We start from the raw sequence: 21,967 nt of genomic DNA on the forward strand, positions 1-21,967 counted from the left end.
ATTGGAAACAGAAATAAGATGCTTTTCCTATCATGCTAGAATTATATTGATGGCATTTCTTGCCTGGGACCCCGGTCTCCCCTGGCATTACCCTTCAGCCTCTCACTTCTAGGTAGCAGAGCCTCTTGGGGTCCATTAATTAATTAATTAATTAATTAATTAATTAATTAATATACTGCCCTTCATCCGTAGCTCTCAGAGCAGTTCTCTCTGATTCCAGAGTGTGGGGTGGATTGTGCTCACAAACCCACTGGAAAGAATGGGAGTTGCACAACGGCAAAGCAGTACACATTTCAGAGGGCGGATTGGGCCCAAAGGAAATTACTCTAGAGTCAAGTGACATTCCAATTACAGCACTTGTGTAATTACCCAGTTATCTCCTCTATCTTCACTAGTGTTGGTAAAACAATTTCTGAACCAAGCAATCCCTCCTGGTACAAGACAAAGTCTGTTTTGCGGAAAATCTCCGTGAGTTAATTATCATTGCAAAACAGATCGCCAGCATTGATTGTGTGGGAATGTTTTCTTACTAGGGAACCCAGATTACTCCAACAAACCACAGAACGGGGAGATGAAAATGAAAATGAACACCCGTCCTTGCGCAGTTGTGTTTTTTACGATGGTCTGTTAATGCAAAATCCTGTTTGCATTGCTCGAGTCATCTTTTAATTCTACCAAATATGACATTGTACTGAAGATAAATGAAACTATTTTTTAACTATTCCTTTTTAATGTGTACTTTTTTGTATTGCTATGGATATTTATGTTTATCCACACTGGATAATCTCAACGGATTGCATCTTCAAAGGAAATTACAATTGGGCCTCTGAATGTGACTAACATGGTTGGGGGAATAGCTGCAATTGTGTTTACCCCTGAATGGGGTGGATTTCATCCACTATGCTCACAAGGCACCTTGAGCCTTGCTAATGATTCATACCAAGTTATTTCAAATTCACCGAGAAGATAATCTCTCCCCTCTTTCTCTGAGGACATATGTCTTTCCAAAGCAGAGAACAATCCCCTTCTGAATGAATTCCAACAGCCTTTAGTTTTCCCCAAAGAGAAAATGCAAAATATCTTCGAAATGTCGGCCTCAGACTTATATGTGGTATACAAACCCCAAGGGTGGTGATCAGTCTTCTTCCCATTTATGTGATATTTTTTTTACCAGGAACATCTACCTCTGTGGCTTCCACACACTGAGAAGTTCTCATCATAAGCAACTTGCAGCTTCATGTCCAGCGCTGCTTGGGAAATCTGAGAAACCCAAAGAATTTGTGGTTCGAATCAGTACGGCACAGTTTTGAAAGCTTCAGTTGATTCAAAATGGCATCCAATTGTATCCAAGTAGATTTCAGGAACCATCATACAAAACTGGATTCTGCTTTCTTAACAGGTATCCAAATATATAGCAAACAAACAACTTTCCCAAATATATAGGAGACGAACTGAAAGTGCCTGGCAAAATGGCTGAGATTTGCAAATTGACAATGCAATGTGTTCGTTTCAAGCACTCTACATGCCTCCCTCCTTCTGGCAACTCCTGCAGCCAAGGTGTTGCCAAATGTAGTGCTCTGGTTTCCTTTGGGCCACATCAGTGAGGCCAAGAGGGGGTATTATCATCTGGGCACCTCAGGACGTCCGTACACAATGCGCAGGATTGTGCCCTGGGGGGTCAGTTTGGTGCTGCTAAAGTACACCACACACACACACACACACACACACACACACACACACACAATGTGGGGTGCAGCAGTTCTAAATTACTGGCCTTTGCACTGTGATTCTCCAGTTGTTTGACTTCATCCCCAGAGGCACACTCCATTGTCTCTCAAAACAGACGGAAGCCAACAGCTTGCCTCCCTCTGACTTGGGTTACACCCCAAGCAGTACCTGGACTCAAATTGATTTGTGGGTGGGGCTCATGTTTAACTAGGGCTTCAAAAACCTTAGACGGTTGGGAGGGATGGCAGAAGAATAAGCTGGATCTCTACCCCCCCCCCTGCCAAATCACGCACCACCATATTGGCCATAACTGACAGTGAGAGACCAGCTGATCCCTGGCAAGGGATACTGGAGTGGTGGCTGGTTCTTCTGGCCTCTTCTTCACCCACCCCAATCCCAGAGTTAAGCCTTGTCTTTCCACCTTAGGCCGCCCCTTTTTCAACCCTGCAGGGATGTGCAGCCCCAGTGCGTTCTCTGCTGGGAACACGCTGGTGAAGCAGACCCTGTAGTTTGCAGGATTTCATTCTCTCCTCACCTGCTGGTATTATTTTATGCCATAAGAGCTATGGGATGAGACAGGTAGCACACAGGGGCTCCCACATCTTTCCCCATTGCAAATACCCATAGGGAATATGACACACAGTTTAAGGCTTCTCCTTGAAATGACTGCTGGTTTCTTTCAAGATTTTTTAAAAATAAAAATAATCACACAGGAGATCTGTTCACTGGTATCCTGTGAGTCTCCTAACTTGGCCCTTCATCTTGAATAAATCCAAGAGCAGACTTTCAGACCTTGCTCTGAAACATGTATCCCCACCTCCTGCCCTGCCCTGCCGATCAATTCATTGCTTCCCTTTCTAAAATTATTCAACCTGCCACATGCTCACCAAAACTCTGCCTTTTGCAGCTCTGAGTGCATAGACTATAGCCTGGGGATTCGATTCACACCTAGTCTACGGGCAAACTATTTTTTTCCCTCCATCTTCAGGAGTTCAACGTCAAGAGGAATACTCAGGTGCCGGTTAATTCAGACTCCCTGATCATTCATTCGCTTTCCAACTTGCCAAACTCTCTGGTTCTTTACTCTGTTGCCAAGAGCCTGAGTCACAGAGTTCTTCCCCCACCCCCACCCCGCTGCTTCAAAGTTTGCATATTCCCCCAGCTCCACCCCGTGCTAACAAGGTGGAAAAAGGAACGATTATTGTGTAGAGACCTCTCGGTATTGTATTCAGATGAGTAACATGCAAGAGACCCAGAGAGAGTTGGGGCAAGTCTGTACGCCTTCCCTCTCCGACATGAAGTTAATTTGGCAGGGTTTTTCTTCCAAAGAATCTTGCAATCAGTGGTGTTGGGGGGGGGGGAGAGAAAGAGACAGAGAGAATGTTTTAATGTAATAAATATTTTGACACTTCACCCAGTGGCGTCCTGTAGCCACTTTCAGCATCCTTAGCCATGCACTTAGCTGTTGCATTTTTGCAGGGCTTGCATAAATTTCATAGGCCCAAGGAAAGGAGCAGTTGCAAAATAAACACAGACACGCACTGTCTCATTAGCAGCTCCTTATGAAAGATTTCACCTTGGGTTAAATGACTAATGCCCTATTAAACCTTTACAGCCACAACAAATGTTGGGCTGCAATCAGTCAGGAAGAGCATGAGACTCTTAATCTTGGGTTCAAGCCCACATTGGGCAAAGGATTCCTACAATTCTACGATTCTATAATTAAAGAAGTAAAAACACCTTTTCCAATAAACCATCAGCATGTGGCTTATTCAGAAAATGGGCCACTGGTGTTGGTTTTTAATGACCAATGTGGTGAGAAACCGTATGGGGTCTTCATGCAACCATCTGACAAAGTAATTATCCCGCCTGCCCCTTTCAGGTGTTCGCTTTGAATGCACAGAGAGGGAGTGATGCTGCAGTGGCACATGCGCCCATGTTCTAGGTATGCTCATAGGGTCATGGGTCCACCTAGCTCAGCACTGTCTGTGTTAGGGAAGGAAACAGCAGCTGGCCCACAGGTCACATGTGGGCCACCACTCTGTTTCATTTGGCCTACAGCCCAAGCCAGCTCCACTCGCTACCTGTCACACTTCAAAGGAAAATTTGGGATGGGCTCAGAAGTGCCAGGAGGGGGGCATGGATGCAGGACAGGGAGGAGGTATAGCCTTGCATGCTCACCTTCCCACTGCCATTGGGGAAGCCCATTTTCATCTCATTCCCACATCTGTTGCCTTCACCAACTTAAAAATAACTTCCTCTTTGGTGATCACTCATAGCCGAGTAAGATTGTCTTCCATAAACATGGTTTTAACAATGAGCCCGTAAGTGACTGTGGAGGCCAGTTCTGGATCCACGCGACCTTCCACAGTGGGGACATTGGTTTCCAGGCAGGAGTTGATCACAGTCTGGTTTTGCCAAGCGTGCCTTCCTCTTAGCACATTTCTCCCTTGCGTCCTGAGTTCGAGTGTCTTCAAAGTGCAGGACACCTTTGGTCAAGGCTGTTCTCCAACTGGAGCGCTCGCAGGCCAGTGTTTCCCAATTGTTGGTGTTTATACTACATTTCAAAAATTTACCTTGAGACAGTCTTTAGACCTCTTTTGTTGACCACCAGAATTTCGCTTTCCATTTTGAAGTTTGGAATAGAGTAGTTGCTTTGGAAGACGACCATCAGGCATCCGCACAACATGACCGGTCCAACGAAGTTGATGTTGAAGAATCATTGCTTCGACACTGGCGATCTTTGCTTCTTCCAGTACACAGTATTAGTTATCTTCTATGCTTATTTGCCACCATTTCTTCCCATGCCTTCTTTCCCTGTCTCTCAGCGTTTTGGAAGCTGCCTTACACCAAGTCAGATCATTGGTGCCTTTAGCCCAGTTCTTTTATGCTGACTGGCAGCAGCTCTCCAGCATTTCAGATGGGAAACATTCCCAGCCCTGCCTAGAGGTGCTGAAACTTGAACCCGGGACCTTTCTCCATGCGATGGAGATGCTGTACCACCGATCTGCGATGGGGATGCTGTACTCCACTGCAGAACAGCTCTTACTGTCAGGAAGTTCTTCCTAATGTTTAGGTGGAATCTTCTTTCTTGGATTCAAACTTCAAGAAAGAAGATTCCACCTAAACATTAGGAAGAACTTCCTGACAGTAAGAGCTGTTTGGCAGTGGAATTTGCTCCCAAGGAGTGTGGTGGAGTCTCCTTCTTTGGAGGTCTTTAAGCAGAGGCTTGACAGCCATATGTCAAGAATGCTTTGATGGTGTTTCCTGCTTGGCAGGGGGTTGGACTGGATGGCCCTTGTGGTCTCTTCCAACTCTATGATTCTATGATTCTATTCTATGATTCTATGATTCTCCCACCGATCTGCCGCCCTAAACACATACATACCCACATGCCATTCATTTTCACTGTATCTGCCACGTTTGTTATTCACAAGCTATTGCCTACATGCTACTGGGGCTGGCTCAAGAGCTTTCGTTACGCAGGAGATCTTACAGGCTTAGGGCACAATGTGGGCATAGTTGTGGGGAAATGGAAACACACTGCAGAAACAAATATATCATGGCATCAGCTTTTGTGGACTACACACACATGCTCTGTAGAGTTTCACAACTCACAGCATAAGTCAAACAACAACAACAACAACAGTGACACATTGCCATCCTTAATAAACCAAAATAAAAATACTCTGAGCATGTGCAGTTTCACATTTTAAGCTCGTTTTCACTTGACTGACCACAGCTTTTGCTCTCTTCCTTCCTCAGACCAGCCACCAGCTCTCAGCTTTGTATGCAAGATGGCAGGGGTCAGCAAACTTTTTCAGCAGGGGGCCAGTCCACTGTCCCTCAGACCTTGTGGGGGGCCGGACTATTTTTTTTGGGGGGGGAGGGGATGAACAAATTTCTATGCCCCACAAATAACCCAGAGATGCATTTTTAAATAAAAGCACACATTCTACTCATGTAAAAAACACGCTGATTCCTGGACCGTCCACGGGCCGGATTGAGAAGGCGATTGGGCCGGATCCGGGCCTTAATTTGCCTACCCATGCAATATGGTTTTTCTGGGGTTGCAGAGCCACAGCTGTGGAATGCCCTCCTGGCAGGAAGTGAATTTGGGTTCTGCTGCCTTCACTTTTTTATCTCTTGTTGCTTCTTTGTGACTTTTGCCTTTCTCCTCCGCCCTTCTGTTTAGGGTTTCACGCTGGAATGTGAGGCCTGTTTGGAGAACCAGAGCTTCCTTGCACGATCACTTATTACAAGGGGGCGGAGGAAACTACTTTGCTCTTGATTTCAGATCAAGAGCCAGGACGTTTTGAGACGTGTAGATAAAGGGCTGGTGAGGGAGAGAAATTATATCAGGAGGGGGGGAGAGATAGCAGTTAGAAGTGAGGTTAACCGATAGAAATGATCACCAATATAGGTGATCAGTTTTGATGATAAATCCATTTCCCCCATATTTGTGAGAGTCAGGTGTCCTAATTAAATTGAAGAAAATTAAAATGTGTGTTACGGTGAAAATCAGATACCAATTTTAGTTTAGTACCATTTTAGAAACTCATTGCTTCAATTAATATCTTGTGTTATCTGTCAGTTAATTACACTACGGAGGGTGGTGGGCTCTCCTACATTGGAGCTCCCTTCCAGCTCGGCAGTTCTATGGCTCTATGGCTTCTTATTTTACGGATCCAGTTCACTTTGCTCCAAAATTCAGGGAGCAGAGATTCTTAAAGGAATGCCTATGCTTTGCTATTCCACTTTAAAACCAACACAAGGTTTTAGTGCAAACGATGGCTTCTCAATCATCTCTTTATATGGAAGCTGCATTGCCACTTGCAGCTATCATCAACCATCAGGTTTCATCCTGTCCCCCACATGTGTAAGTCACTTCTGTAGTCAGCAGAACAGGTAGGCTAGTCTCCAACATATTTTTTTTATATTAAAAAAATACTTTTAATTAAATTTTAGTTTTATCAGTCACAATCAACATTATCTCAAACACAAAATACCATATAATTCCCCAACCCTCCACACACCCACCCCGTGACTTACCTCAACTTTCTTTTCTGGTTCTTAAATCTTTGCTTCCCCTGCATGTTTTCCTTTACCTTAATATTGCAGTAATTAATTTAAATATTATTATATTCTTAACATTTTTATACCATACCTGTTTTCATATTGCCTCTTACACTTTCTTATTTTCCCATTTTTACCTCTTAGTTTCTACATTGTTAATTGTAAATGCTTCATAGCTGCCAAGTTTTCCCTTTTCTCGCGAGGAAGCCTATTCAGCATAAGGGAAAATCCCTTTAAAAAAGGGATAACTTGGCAGCTATGAAATGCTTAGTCAAACCCTATGGTTTTCCCAGTAGTGATGTATGGAAGAGCTGGACCATGAAGAAGGCTGATTGCCGAAGAATTGATGCTTTTGAATTATGGTGCTGGAGGAGACTCTTGAGAGTCCCATGGACTGCAAGAAGATCAAACCTATCCATTCTGAAGGAAATCAGCCCTGAGTGCTCCCTGGAAGGACAGATCCTGAAGCTGAGGCTCCAATACTTTGGCCACCTCATGAGAAGAGAAGACTCCCTGGAAAAGACCCTGATGTTGGGAAAGATTGAGGGCACTAGGAGAAGGGGACAACAGAGGACGAGATGGTTGGACAGTGTTCTTGAAGCTACGAACATGAGTTTGACCAAACTGCGGGAGGCAGTGCAAGACAGGAGTGCCTGGCGTGCTATGGTCCACGGGGTCACGAAGAGTCGGACACAACTAAACGACTAAACAACAACAAAGTCAAACCCTGCTAGCGAGTCCATTTCTTTATAGTTTTTCTGTAAGTATAACATAAATCTAGATTCAGTTAGGTAGCCGTGTTGGTTTGACGCAGCCGAAATAAATAAATAAATAAAATAAAATTGTCCAGTAGCACCTTAGAGACCCCACCCTCTGACTATACATAAGGGTCTGGTGACTTCTGTTTCAGTGTATCTGAAGAAGTGTGCATGCCAACGAAAGCTCATACCTATGATGAACTTTAGTTGGTCTCTAAGGAGCTACTGGACCATTTTTAAAAAAATTTATTTATTATAATATAAATGGATCCCAGTCTTTTTTGAGGTCTCTAATGTCCTTGTCCAACATCTTAATCAGAAGCGACCAGGTTGGTGAAGGCTCCAATATGGAGAACATTCCCAAGAGATTGAGGAATGTTTGAGCCACTGACCTAGCAGTTGAACAGAACACGATGTTCGCCTGCCAGTCAAGAAAAGGAGGTAGGCCGGTGGCTCAAGATAGGCATCCAAACCAAATGAAGATGAATGATGGAACATGCATTTTCAAACCACTAATGATTCCATGTCTCATCTGTCAAGGCCCATTTCAGCCTTCTGCAATCAGTCTTCTGTGCTGAATTGTGTCAGACTATTGCATTTCGGGAATCTAGGAGCGATGATGCACTTCGAAGCAGTGTTCAGAGAACCAAAATTACTTGATGTGACCAAACTTGTTCTCCTATTGTAGCTCATGATTAAAGCATATTTTACCACATTTTTTTTTAAAAAAAACTCAACACTAATCCCCTATCCGGCTGACTCATACCAGCTGCTGAATAACTAGATATTTAGGTAAAGCCGAACACCACCTATAAATCAAAACATGTAATATAAAATAACAAATCTCTCCCGGCACAAAATGCTGCCGCTACAATCGTTTGGTTTATGCTGACTGGGTTCTAGTAGATTCCTGAATGGCTTTATTATTATCATCATCACCACACACAAGGATCTTCACAATGGCTTTGCATGCTATAGGGACGGATTGGAAGGTATGATCACGGGAGACAGTATGGGAGGTTATACACACCTGGCCCTAACCCAACCTCACTGAGCCCATTCTAGGGATGAGGGAGAAATTCTGTTTGGTTTGACTTTTCATGTGGATCAACCTGATTCACACTTTCTGAAACAATACTTAAACCAAAGCACAACTCTCCTTCGATATTCACACTTCTCTGAATTTTGCAATGCAGTTCTGCAACCAAACACTGCAGACCAAAACAAAAACAAAAACCAAATAATGGAGGAGAAAGTGTTCCTAAAAATGGACTGGAAGCTTGCCTGAAAGTAGTAGTAGTAGTAATAATAATAGTAGTAATAATAATAATTATTTTTATTATTTATACCTCGCCCATCTGGCTGGGTTTCCCCAGCCACTCTGGGCGGCTTCCAACAGAAATATTAAAATACAATAATCTATTAAACATTAAAAGCTTCCCTAAACAGGGCTGCCTTCAGATGTCCTCTAAAAGTCTGGTAGTTGTTTTTTCTCTTTGTCATCTGGTGGGAGGGCGTTCCACAGGGCGGGCGCCACTACCGAGAAGGCTCTCTGCCTGGTTCCCTGTAACCTTGCTTCTTGCAATGAAGGAACCGCCAGAAGGCCCTCAGCGCTGGACCTCAGTGTCCGGGCAGAATGATGGAGGTGGAGATGCTCCTTCAGGAATAAGCTGTTACTGTTGGGTTAAAAGTGTAATTGTGTTTTATTGTCTTTTTGCAAAACCTTTCCTATTGTGTCTGTTATTTTTCTGCAGGGAAGCTGTGTTCTGCTGGGGACGGATGTCTTCTTCTGCAGGGGATGGGGTGGAGTGTTACAAGTCTGGGGGAGGTAGGCCGGCTCTTGAGTCCCCTTCTAATTCCTGCATCCAACATGGATTCAATTCCAGGAATAACTTCCTGATGAGGTAATGGGCTATTTAGATAATGAAGGAAATGGCTTGTTGTCAGAGGGCAAATGGGTGCATATATTGGTGAGCCATGTGTCATAAAGACACCCCAATCTCCAAGCCATGCATGATTCCATGATTCCTTTTGCTTCCTTTTGGATGAGATACAGCATTGGTATCTTGATGATTTATAGGATTCTTGCAGGTTGAAGGGGACCATTGCTTGGTCTTGGAGATGGATGCTACGGAGTGCAAAAGCATGAAGGTTTCCATTAATGAAACTGTTTCATACTTTCGGTGGCGAATAAGGACAGGACCTGGGAACCAGGAACTCACACGAGGCCTTTGTCAGATAATAGTCCCTGATTTTGGCAGGCTGTCCCGCAAGCCCCACTGTGATGAATGGCATTTGTGGAGGTGCGTTGTCTTTTCATTTTGTAATCCTTTCTGGAAAGGTTTTGCTGTCTGTTTTCCTTCCTAAACTGTTTCTGAAGTGCATGGTTTTGCATATCCTTCTTTGGGTCACCTGAGGCCCTTTTGGAGAAGCCAAATTTGAAAATTGTCTATCCATTTTAGGAAATACGTGACTCCAGGTGCTGAAATTTTAATTTTCAGTTTCCCCAAGGGACGGGTGGAGACAGCAGCATCAGATTTTTTCCCCTTCTCTCCCAAGCTCTCCTGTCTCCCTGTTGCTGTTTCCTTGTTTATAATGCTATTACTCCTGGAGATGCCCCCATCCTTCTGCTTTTCTTTAAATCTTTAGAGGGCTTATTCATAAATTATGTTGGGCGTCTAAGGCAGGCATGGCCAAACTCATTTCCCCCCTGATGTTTGGGGACTACAATTCCCATCATCCCTGTCCACTGGTCCTGTGAGAGAGGGATGATGGGAGTTGTAGTCCCAAAACATCTGGAGGGCCAAGTTTGGCCATGCCTGATCTAAGGCATGACTGGGGAACTTGTGATTCTTCAGATATTATTGGCCCACGTAGTGTGGTCAATGGTCAGAGATGATAGAGGGTACCATGTTGGTCATCCCAACTACATACGGTAGGTAGTCCCATCTGAACAAGTGAAGTTGTTTTTCATAGATGTTCAGAGAACCAGAGGTGCATGAGCATCGCAGTGTTTAGCCCCCGAAGAGGTGAACCTTTGCAAGCACCTGACTCAAGCACTTATAAAAGCTTACAGGTGCTCAAGGAGTCTGTCCTGACTAACTCCACTGCCTCCCCCTGTGTCTTTGTGTGTTTTGCATGTGTGTGCAAGTTTGCGTGCAAATTTGCAGTCTGAATTCAGATTTTCATTATTGTAGCTGGTTGGAAGTGTTTGCTTGTGATGATAATACTCAGCTTGTCTTTACTAGTTCAGCCCTCCCAGCCTGGTACCATCCAGGTGTTTTGAACTACAACCAGGGCTGTCTTAAGCGCCCCTGGCACCGTGGTGCGGCGGATCCCTCCGGCGCCCTCCCGCCCCGTTTCCCAGCGCGGTGGGCGGGTGGGCGCAGCGCGCAGCGCAGCTGCCACAGGCACTGCTGTGCGGCGGGCGGGCAGGCACAGCGCGGTTGCCGTGGGCGCAGCTGCACGGCGGACCGGCCGGCCAGCGGGCGGGCGCAGCTCGCGGTGCCCCCCTGGCAGGCCGGCGCCGTGGTGCCCCGCGCCACCCAGCCTGCACCTAGGGCAGGCCCTGACTACAACTCCCAACATACCTGACCATTAGACCTGCTCTCTGTGGCAGGTGAGAGGTGGAGTCCAAAACTTCAAGGACAGCACCAGTTTGGGGAAGGTGGCATTAGCACGATACAATCTTTCAGTCTAAAAAGCTAACTTTGGTCAGTACAAACTCTGACTGAATTGCTTGAAGTTCATTTTATAAGGCATGTTTCTTAACATTGCCATGTTCAAAAATCTGCAAGAAAAAAGCAGCATGAAGTTATCATGGCAGGCAAAGCCTGTATGAAACATGCAAAAATATCGAGTTGGGCATTCATGCCTGTTTCCTACTTAGAGTAGACCAGGGCTTTTTTTCAGCCAGAACTTACCAGAACTCAAGTGGGTGCCGTTGCCAGTACAGTGGTACCTCAGGTTAATTATTTAATTGGTTCCAGAAGTCCGTACTTAACCTGAAGCGTACTTAAACTGAAGCGAACTTTCCCATTGAAAGTAATGGAAAGTGGATTAATCCGTTCCAGACGGGTCCACAGAGTACTTAACTTGAAAGTACTCAACCTGAAGTGTACTTAACCTGAGGTATGACTGTATAAGAGAACAAGGGAGGCATTCATGGTGAGTTCCAGCACCTATTTTTCTTTTTTGTATAATAATTTTTATTACTTTTCAGTTACAATAACCCAATAAAAGCCTCATTGTTGACACCAAATTAGAATACAATTAATAATGGCAATTGTTCAGGTGCCAAATTATATTATTTTGTTGCGCGCCCCCCCCCCCATGCTAGAATTGGTTATTTGATAATTTACTTTAACTCTGCTTTCTAAAAACAAATTCCAATTACACACCAGTCAGAATAACAACCAGCACCTCTTTTTCTATAAAAATAGCACTGGAGTAGACCCACTGAAATCAATAGAACTCAAGTTAATCATGGGCTGAAATCTCACTTTGGGGTAAACCTCAATCCTAAAATGAACTCAACAACTTTGGGCTAAAATTGTAAAAGAAGAAGAAGAAGAAGAAGAAGAAGAAGAAGAAGAAGAAGAAGAAGAAGAAGAAGAAGAAGAAGAAGAAGAAGAAGAAGAAGAAGAAGAAGAAGAAGCTCAACAACTTCGGCCGGCCCCCACACATGTTCACTTCATCAAATCTGGCCCTCTTTGAAAAAAGTTTGCATACCCCTGCTCTAAGAGAATTTAACACCGAAACATTTTGTGTGTTTCGTAACAATAATTTGGCAGCATGTAGAAGCTGAAGAGGTTGCTTTAAGCTGCAGACAAAACTTCTGAGCTATGTTCCAAAGCTTAGGTCACTCACAACCCTCTAAGGTTCTTTCTATAAACAGGAGAGGTAAGCTTTTTCCTTAGAATTTAGCCTTTAGAGACAAAGAGTTTCTGTAATAGTCCCCTCATCAGAATTACAGAAACTGTTTTTTTTAAAAAAAGCTTTCAAGATCCTAATGTTCAAATATGTGCACACTACCCAGATCTCACTATTTTAAAATGCACCAGCAAGTTTCCAGAGCCTGTGAGTTTCATGGCTGAGTCGGGATTTGAACCCTGGTCTCCTAGTCAAACACTGCACCACACTTGGCTCTCTTTTGTGATTTAGGTATGCCACCCTGAGCTCCTTGATGCCCTGTGTGCATAAAAGTGCCACAAATAAAATAAATAAATGCTTTCTAAATTGTATCCCAGCTAGAGACACTTTTATCACACTGCTACCGTATACAAAGGGACCCAGGTGGCGCTGTGGGCTAAACCACTGAGCCTAGGGCTTGCTGATCAGAAGGTCGGCGGTTCGAATCCCTGTGACGGGGTGAGCTCCCGTTGCTTGGTCCCAGCTCCTGCCAACCTAGCAGTTCGAAAGCACGTCAAAATGAAAGTAGATAAATAGGAACCGCTACAGTGGGAAGGTAAACGGCGTTTCCATGTGCTGCTCTGGTTTGCCAGAAGCAGCTTTGTCATGCTGGCCACATAACCTGGAAGCTATACGCCGGCTCCCTCGGCCAATAATGCGAGATGAGCGCCGCAACCCCAGAGTCGGTCACGACTGGACCTAATGGTCAGGGGTCCCTTTACCTTTACCTTATACAAAATAAAAGCTCCAGCAGGTGACGCAGGTTTTCACCATTACCACTGCCCAAAATTCCCCCACCCTGCAGTTTGCAAACCAGTGCAGATCTTTTTCTTATGGTTATCCCCCCCCTGTGGGATGGAACACTGGGGCAGACAAGTCACAACAGTTCCTAGAGTGTCCACTAACAGGAACTCACCTGGAGGGACACCTGACTACAGGTCAGTTCCTGTTCCCTCAGACATGCAAATGAGTTGGATTAGACAAAAGCCCTAGCCTGCAATCACTCTCTCTCTTAGCTACTTCCTCCCTCGATGAGGACACATCTCCAGAGAATCTCTAGTTAGCATGGTTCTCACTCTAGGCCTGCAGCCAAGAGTGAGACCAAATGGAGTCTTACTTTACTAAGTAGTCTCTAGATATATATATACTTGTAACTTTTCTAAGCAAGCCTGCCTTTCTGAGATTATGCTGTAACTCAGGATGAAACTGTAAGTAAACTCTATCTTATTTTATAAACACTGTGTTGTGTATTTCTTTTAAGAGGGACAAAGGGGACCTTTGCCAGGAAGTGTAATATTGAACTATAAAGTGTAATATTGTTATAGAGATTCTAGCGAATCTAACGCACATGCTTTGCTGCGCACAAAAGGGGAATGTCACTCTGCTAATATTGGAAGCTTGCTAACACAAGCTTGGATAGGATCTATCTAATAATATATCCTAATCCACATCCCTAACATTCCCATACCCCCCCCCCGCAGTCACACATTTTATCTAAATTTGCTACTGCAACACATTCCATTTGCTTTGCTCTATTGTTGCTTCCACTTAGCTACAAACCCCCATTTCTAAACAAGGTATCAATTCCACATCTAAAGCCCAGAGAGGCAGAAAGTAGCTCTCTTCCATGTGCAACAAAAGGTATGGATCAGGTCAGATTAGGTAAACCGATTTGTTGAAAGAGCTGCCAGAGGGAAGAATTCTTCAGGTACACCTGAACGTCTCAGAGCACCAATCTGCCCACGTTTCTTTTTTTTACAAAGGCAAACGATTTGCCAAAGCAAAGATTGGATTACATAACGTGAAGCCAGCGATACAATAGTAACAAAAGACAGGAAATGCAGATTGAGGTATCTAGTATTGCATGTCATCTGCCACGAATATTTAGGCTGCAATACTGAAGGCATTTTCCAAAGAGGTAAGACCCATTAAACACAGCATGACTTTATTGCTGAGCATACAAGGAGAGGATTGCACAGTATTTCAACCCAAATTAAGTCACTGCTCAGTTGCACAAAAGCTTGGACCTTTCCCACGACTGAAGTTTTGCACTGCCCATATTCCTTTATGGGTGGAAACTTTCCCTCCTTTTTTGGGACCCAGATGGCACTGTGGGTTAAACCACTGAGCCTAGGGCTTGCTGATCAGAAGGTCGGCGGTTCGAATCCCTGTGACGGGGTGAGCTCCCATTGCTTGGTCCCAGTTCCTGCCAACCTAGCAGTTCGGAAGCACGTCAAAATGCAAGTAGATAAATAGGAACCGCTACAGCGGGAAGGTAAACGGCGTTTCCATGTGCTGCTCTGGTTTGCCAGAAGCGGCTTTGTCGTGCTGGCCACATGACCTGGAAGCTATACGCCGGCTCCCTCGGCCAATAATGCGAGATGAGCGCGCAACCCCAGAGTCGGTCACGACTGGACCTAATGGTCAGGGGTCCCTTTACCTTTACCTTCCCCTCCTTTTAATGCTGACTTTGCACTGTTGAAGTGGTGCTTGTGCCACCCATTTTCATTCGTGTGCCGGATGCTGTAGTAGTTGTTAGTGCATCGGACTAAGACCTGGGAGATCGGGGTTCAAATCCCCAGTCAGCAATGGAGCTCACTGGGTGAACTGGGACCAGTCACAGTCTCTTAGCCTCACCTACCCCTGTTGTGTGTGAAAGGGGGTCAGGGAGAACCTTATAGGCCACCTTGAGCTCCCTGGTATAATATTGAAATAAATAATAAAATGTTTTAAGCAGAAGCCAGGCTTGGCAACTTCTTGATTGTCCCTCAGTCTTCTCCATCCTGCATGGCTCGATTTGACAAACTGGGCCAAATCAGCGGAGGTTAAAAGAATTCAGGCTGTGATCCTGTACACACATAGCTAGTATAAAGTCCCACCAAAGGCAGTGGGGCTTGCTTCTGAATCAACACATACAGTATAGGATTGCACTGTTGTTGTTGTTGTTGTTGTTGTTGTTGTTGTTGTTGTTGTTGTTGTTGTTGTTAATGCTGTGTACAAATTTTAGAACTGGGACACCCAAGGACAAAATGCAAATCAGAGTTAGAATCTGCATATTATGTCAGGAATAGCGACATTTAGGAAAGCAGGCTGATGAGGGGCCTAGGAAAGCAGGCTGGTGACATGTGTGCACCAACGCTCATTGCGCGCATCCCCCCCCCAAGATATCTGGGGAGAAGCCTGGCACCTCTGCATGGGCACAAACATTACCATCATCTAGTGATACAGAACAAGCTGCAGCTGCAGACCCACAACTGAAGCATACCTGCCAAGTTGCTGTCAGAGAAATAAGGGACCGGGCCAGAAATAGCAGACCGGAAGTAGCGCTGCCGCCATTTTGGAACTGGGCGGAGCATGCTCAGAAGTGACTTTTGATGCTGCTTTGTCCAGTTCCAAAATGGCCACCGTGCCAGAAGTCGCACTACAACCATTTTGGAACTGGGCAGAGCTGCATCAAAAGTCGCTTCTGAGCATGCTCCGCCCAGTTCCAAAATGGCCGTCGCGCCAGAATAAACCGGGGGGAAACAAAAAAATCAGTTTTTTCAGCTAGGAACAGCTGGAAAAACGGGGATTTCCCGGGGAAAACGGGAGACTTGGCAGCTATGCTGAAGACTGGGGGGAAAGAAAAGGGACGAGCTGGCAGTCCTAGCCTAAGAAGTATTAGTTTGAAAACTCTTTCCAAAAAGTAAAGAGTAACAACTTGGAGTTACAGCTAAAAGTTGGGAGACAATCTTCCTCTGACCTATTTATGGCTGCCCAACAGCTCAGTTCAGTCATGACTGTTTTGTATCCCTACCAGCTTCTTCATTTCAGGTACTTTTTTTAAACAATCCCGATGAGTCAATGGGCTTTTGGTCAATTTCTGTACTCAGTGGCTGACCTAAATACCTGCAGAAAAGTAGCCTGTGAGAAAAGCCCACTGCAGGAGGGGAGATTAAGGACGGTTTGAATAAGGAGGAGAGAGAGAGCAACCTCTCTTTATGCTCACAAGGTCTTTTCATTGTCTCTGACAAAAAAATAAATGTTTCTTTTTTTAGCTCCGCTCTGTATTTTCGGCTGCTGCTTCCTACCTGCAGCCTGTTACAGGCTCGCGAAGAGGTGTGTTTTCTCTGAGAATGTTTTGCAAACCATACAGCACAGAAATGTATTGCAAAGGGAATACAGGTGGATGTCCATTAATTTTAATGGGTCAACTCTAAGTAAGGGTTAGCACTGGATACAACCTAGGGCAGGCACCCCCAAACTGCGGCCCTCCAGATGTTTTGGCCTACAACTCCCATGATCCCTAGCTAAGAGGACCAGTGGTCAGGGATGATGGGAATTGTAGTCCAAAACATCTGGAGGGCCAAAGTTGGGGGGATGCCTGACCTAGTGTTTGCTTTTTATAATGTATATACTAAGTTTTTCTGAATACTAAAACTTGAATAAACTAGATAGAGGAGTGTTAGCCAAACAGTTAGGAGCCCATCCAAACCTACCTATGGGTGGGGCATTATGGGGTGGCAAGGCCACGGTCTTGTCCACATCTCTGCCACAGCTAGGGGCTAGAATATGGGCTGGAGGACATTGGATGATTGCTGTCTTGTGAGGCCAGTCACTCCAGCTGAGGTCCCAGTGGATCCCATGCTAGAGTTGATCAGCGGAATCCCTGATCTGGACCTCATGTAGAAATAAGTGAGCGAGAATGGGTTCCAAAGCTTTACTGTAGAAAACTGAACATTAAGAGCAGGGCCAGATTTAGTTTGGATGAGGCCCTCAGCTCCTGAAGGTAATGGGGCCCTTTATCTGTCCAGCTGTCCTTTGTCAATGACAAATTGTAGCTGTTTTTTTGTGTTGAATATATGCTAGATCAGGCATCCCCAAACTTCGGCCCTCCAGATGTTTTGGACTACAATTCCCATCATCCCTGACCACTGGTCCTCTTAGCTAGGGATCATGGGAGTTGTAGGCCAAAACATCTGGAGGGCCGCAGTTTGGGGATGCCTGTGCTAGATGGTCATTTATGGACCTAATAGGGATCTCAAGCCATTTGCCCATGTTGCCATGCAACCAGTCCATGCAGAATGTTGGCACCCTACCGGTATATATAGAAAGGAGGAAAGCAGTGATATTTTAGGGAGCAGGCTAGCAGGCGGGACCCATTACTTACATCATAGGAGCCTACGCAACACAAAACACTGTTGCTGGATGTAAGTTTTATTTTATTCATTTTTTATCTTATATTTTGAAAATGTACATCCAGTGGTTTTTTTCCTTTAATTTTTTTGGGGTCCCCCAAGGGAGTGGGGCCCTAAGCTGTAGCTTGTTTAGCTTATACATAAATCCAGCGCTGGTTAAGAGTGGGGAAAACAAGAAACTGAGAGAAGCAGAAATTGACGCATTCATCCATCGCTAGTCACAGAGGAAGATGGCAACTTGAGTTTGGACCTTGCATAGGAAAGTTGGATTCTCCCGTCCAGCTAGATTGTGAGGCTAGATTGTTTCCTGGCCAGAGCAGGGAGGGCAGGCAGGGACAATGGCAGGGTGGAATCTTGGCTTCGAATCTGCTACCTGCTGGCTGCTGCTGGCCAGCAGGACTGAGGCAGAACGTAAGCGCAATGAACCTCAAAGCAAGGAAGAAAGTCATGACTCAGCAGGTTGGGGTTGGGGTTATTACACTGCCTTGCAGGGTTCCTCTGGAGGAGATAATGATTTTTTCATTTTTGCCTTGTTCTTTGCTCAGGGTGGTGTTTGGCTTTCCTGGCGGGCTTGTAGCCTATTCAACAAACAAAAAAGGATCATATGAATCAGAAACAATACTTTTACGTTAGCAGCATTAAGGACTGGCACTTTTACAAGGGCCAAATAATATACTCTCTGCACTTGAGAGAAACCGATCTTTTAGGGTGGCAGCATCTATTCTCTGCAACTTCCTGCCTGCTACCATTAGACCGGCGCCTTCTTTGTACTGCTTTTGATGCCTGCTGAAATCTTTTTGGTTTAGGCAAGCTGAAACGTGAAAATTTTATTATGCACATAAATTTTTTTTAAAAAAACACTTGATTTTATCTATATTTTGATAATTAATTATGTCTATGCGTCTGGAAGACTATTTATTGCAACTTCAAGTAGAAATTTTGCACCATTTTATGTAAATCACAGAGAGAGAGAGAGAGAGAGAGAGAGAGAGAGAGAGAGAGAGAGAGAGAGAGAGAGAGAGAGGAGAAGAGAGAGAGCGCCGCAAAGAGATAGAGAGAAGTCAAGTAATATAGCAGGGATTCAAACTAGATTTCCAGAGCAGAAAGATAGTGATTGTAAAGGAAGGAAGGAAGGAAGGAAGGAAGGAAGGAAGGAAGGAAGGAAGGAAGGAAGGAAGGAAGGAAGGAAGGAAGGAAGGAAGGAAGGAAAATGCACCTCTTTCTGAGAACCTAGTGTATAGAATATTCAAATTAGTGTTTGTATCCTTTGAATAACTTTGTATACAGTATTTGACAGATTCTTTGTTTTGTCTTTTTAATTTCTTTTTATATCTTTATTTTATCTGTGTATTTTTTATTTTATTTTATTGTTATCTGGGTGTTTCTTTTTTGTATTTGTTTTAAAAATGCAATGAAGTAAACAAACAAACAAACAAACTCTTCCAGCAGAGATTTGGGGGTGCATCTTCTCTTTTGACTTCCAGACATCTTTGTAAAGTACTTTTTATGTACACAGACTTCTGCAACTGTTTACATTTTTTGATCGCCCCAGTCCTTTGAATTGCTTGCATTATTATTATATTTTTATTGCAGATATTCTGCCATGTTACATTCTATGAACGGAAGGTTGACTTCAACTCCAAAGAGGCCCTCCTCCATTGTCTCCGAAGATGGATGGACGCCAAGCAACCAACCAATGAACTGGAGCTATAGAAATACTTGCGTTAATTTAAGTAGAGAGTAGAAAGAATTTTTAAAGAGCCGCTACGCAGGGGAGTCGATGAAACTGGAAACGGCAAGAACAAGTGTTCAAGTCATTGTGGCATTGGTTTGTCTCTCCTCACCTCTCATAAAATAAAAATTTTAATGTGTGCATTCTTGCTTTGAACTAACGCTCATGCAAGCATTCCACCGTGATGCTCAGTACAATTACATCTCCCCACTATCTTTTGATTTGGTTATGACAATAAATAATAATAATAATATTAATAATAATATATCTGGCTCTTTTCATCTTCAAAGAGTCTGGGGAACACCTGACTGGGTAATCCGCATGCTTTTGAAATCTAGGTACATGCTGTTATTATCCTCATCGCTTTATGGATGAGAAAAGGGAGGGAGACGGGACCGCAAGGGATTTGCTTCCAGACGTCACGTCAACAAGAACCAGTACCAGCTGAAGGATCAGGGCATACTTTCTGGAGGCCAAGGTAGAGCCTGGTTTCAAAAGCGCCGCTTGGGTTGCAGACTTTTCGGGGTGCGAACGGCACCCTCCCGGAACAGATCGGGTCCACAACCCAAGGTACCCTGCCTATCTGATAGAGTAAAACATTAATAAATAATCTAATAAAACATTCAACTCTCTTTTTTTAAAGAAAAGAAAAAGCTCCCTGTACAGAGGTTGCATAGTTACTTATCTCCTTAACTTGGGGGTGGCATAACTCCAACATTCAGAAACTTCCCTATACAGGGCTGTCTTCAGGTTGTATCTCCTTGGCTCAAGGAATGCGTAACTCCATGACTGATGAAAATGGGGTGAATTTTTAATTTATATGTTTATTGTATTGATTGTAATGTTTTGGTTTGTATTTTTCTGATTTATATCAATTATAGTGTTATGAAATATTCTTTTGTGTATGATTTTGTGTTTTCCTTTGTTCTTTACTTTTTCCTTTGTATTCTGTGGTTTCCTTTGTATTTCTTTTTGTTTGTGTTATCTTTTTTTTCTCCTATAATTTTTGTATTATTTGGAAGAATCAAAATAAAGTCTTTAAAAAAAAGAAAAGAAAATAGGGGTGTCCTAAGGAAAAGCACCATAATTCATAATTTGAATTATGGTGCTGGAGGAGACTCTTGAGAGTCCCATGGACTGCAAGAAGATCAAACCTATCCATTCTGAAGGAAATCAGCCCTGAGTGCTCACTGGAAGGACAGGTCCTGAAGCTGAGGCTCCAATACTTTGGCCACCTCATGAGAAGAGAAGAATCCTTGGAAAAGACCTTGATGTTGGGAAAGATGGAGGGCACTAGGAGAAGGGGACGACAGAGGACGAGATGGTTGGACAGTGTTCTCGAAGCTACGAACATGAGTTTGACCAAACTGCGGGAGGCAGTGCAAGACAGGAGTGCCTGGCGTGCTATGGTCCATGGGGTCACGAAGGGTCGGACACGACTAAACGACTAAACAACAACAAGGAAAAGCAGGGCATTCTGGGATCAAATCAGAAACCAGGACGGCTTCTGTAAATCTGGGACTGTCCAAGATAGGGACACTTGGAGGGTCTGTGTTAGTTGTAGTCAACCAAGCACTGGGGAGAATGTCCTGGAACAGGATGTTCTTCCCTTCTCCCCCTGAATGCCCCCTAAATATTTTCTATGGGTTTTCCCACAACCCTCCAGAGCAGAATTGGGGACAGACTGGAATACTGTATTTGCAAAAAAGGAGAGAGACTGAAAGCCTTGCTGTGCTGGTGCTAATTCTTGCATTCGTACAAATATCTAGTTGAATACCACCCCTAATGTCCTGAATGGCAAATATCCAATAAGACGTTTTCATCACCTTCATCATCATCATCATCATCATCATCATCATCACTTTTAATTTGTATACCATCTTTCTATCTTACAATACCCAAAGCGGTTTACAAGGTAAAGAAGCAAAGAAGGTACACCTTATAACAGGCATGTCCCGTGTCCGTTTTGGGGGCCTAATCCGGCCCACTGGCTGGTTTAATCCAGCTCCTGTGGCAGTTTATTTCCTGGGGTTAAATCCCCCCAAAAGCTTAAAAAAGCTCAGCAACTTTGGTCGGCCCTCACCCATGTCCACTTCATTCAATCTCACCCATGTCCACTTCATCCAATCTGGCCCTCTTTGAAAAAAGTTTGGCCACCCCTGCCTTATAACAATCTAAAAATGTGATAATAAAACATAGCTTTAAAATAAGCAACCTACATCAAATAAAGTAACATTCGACAATCATTAGAATAGTATAGAATAATAATATCAGCGTATATGGGGTCATGAAGAGTCAGACACGACTAAATGACTAACCAACAACAACAATAAAAATTAAACAGAAATCCACTCTTAACAATTACAATAAATAATTTCTAAACTGCAATCAATAAAACAACGGCAAGCCACAGAGCATAAAAATAATAATATAACAAAAATCATATAGTACAAATTGAGAAGCAGAAACTGGAGGGTGGAGCAAGGCAGGTGGAAAAAGGCCTTGCCTGGTGAAATCTCTCCGCTCGCAGTTCCTTTATATGATCCTTTAACTTCCCAGCACATTTGCCAGAGAACAGACTTTAC

At 44.0% G+C, this 21,967-nt stretch overlaps 1 long non-coding RNA gene across 1 annotated transcript in view; it reads left to right on the forward strand.

Annotated features, from left to right (window-relative positions):
- LOC148683454 (uncharacterized) overlaps nucleotides 1-19,525 on the forward strand; it is a 35,837-nt gene extending 16,312 nt beyond the window's left edge. Inside the window, exon 2 of the long non-coding RNA XR_015947308.1 lies at nucleotides 19,244-19,525. This is a non-coding gene — a long non-coding RNA (uncharacterized LOC148683454). The remainder of the gene's footprint in view (nucleotides 1-19,243) is intronic.
- Nucleotides 19,526-21,967: the final 2,442 nt, after the last annotated feature.

This window comes from Zootoca vivipara, chromosome 15, assembly GCF_965207765.1.
Source record: "Zootoca vivipara chromosome 15, rZooViv2.hap1.1, whole genome shotgun sequence".
NCBI lineage: Eukaryota > Metazoa > Chordata > Lepidosauria > Squamata > Lacertidae > Zootoca > Zootoca vivipara.